Consider the following 1061-nt stretch of genomic DNA (forward strand, 5'->3'; position numbering starts at 1 on the left):
GAAATTAATTCTCAACATAAATTTTAATACAATCCATTATATATGTATTTCATAGTGTCAAGCTTTTCTTATAACTATTAACAACAACAAAAAAATAAAAATTAAAAAAAAATTGTATATTCTGTTAAAAGTTAAATTACAGCTATAATTAAAAACGAACTGTAACTTGCCCCAAGACGTGATGTCACAAAGTACACACGTGGTTATCGGATTATCTTGGCGAAATTTTTGATATTGTTTTCAATAACAGTTCAAGCGTCCGGCTAGCTCAGTCGGTAGAGCATCAGACTTTTCAGGCTGAAGAACCTCTGATATCTGGGGGTCGTGGGTTCGAGTCCCCCGTTGGGCGTGTAATTTTTTTTCCTTATTTTTTTTGTTTATATTAATATTATTAATAGTCAGCCTTGAGAAAATGATTGTTTAAGCAACACAATTACAAAACACTTTTTAAAGTGTATAAAGCTATATATCTGATGCAAAAATTATTGTTTGAATTTTTTTAAAAAAGTATACTTCCAAAATGCTTGTATGAAATAAATATGGTAATTTGGTTCTCTTAAAAATGGCGCATGCACAAAATCGTTGCGAAATGGATAAAACCTAACTTTATATAGCAAAATAAAATTATGTAAATGTATGGATTATAAATAAAATATTGTTTAAACTAAAATAATATTTTGTTCCGGAACATTTTATTTTGTTTACGTACATTAGTCATGTGTATTAAATACCAGACATTTTATGTTACAACTTTTTCGATAATGGAACAAACATAATTTTACTGTTGATGACTTTTATCAAAATATTTCATATTAAGATATAGATTTATACCCTTTAATACAAGTTAGAATTTCTTTTTTTATTCTTAAAACAATGATAACAATTCTAGAAATACTAGTGAATTCAATAACTACAGATAACATCTTTTAATTAAATGTTTTTTTAAATGTCTCACCATTTCTTACTATATTTGTAATTAAATTTAATTTAATTTTGAATAAGGTTAATTTAAAATATGTATCTATTCAGATTAGGTATTTAGATTATGTTAGATTAGGTCA

General features: G+C 25.6%; 1 non-coding gene across 1 annotated transcript; it reads left to right on the forward strand.

Moving 5' to 3' along the window:
* Positions 1-257: 257 nt before the first annotated feature.
* Trnak-uuu (transfer RNA lysine (anticodon UUU)) lies at positions 258-349 on the forward strand. The gene is given in 2 exon segments: positions 258-294; positions 314-349. It is a non-coding gene; the product is annotated as a tRNA-Lys (tRNA).
* The last annotated feature ends 712 nt before the right edge of the window (positions 350-1061 follow it).

The sequence above is a fragment of the Ruditapes philippinarum genome, unplaced genomic scaffold (genome assembly GCF_026571515.1).
Source record: "Ruditapes philippinarum isolate M1 unplaced genomic scaffold, ASM2657151v2 ctg13737_1_1_1_1, whole genome shotgun sequence".
Classification (NCBI taxonomy): Eukaryota; Metazoa; Mollusca; class Bivalvia; order Venerida; family Veneridae; genus Ruditapes; species Ruditapes philippinarum.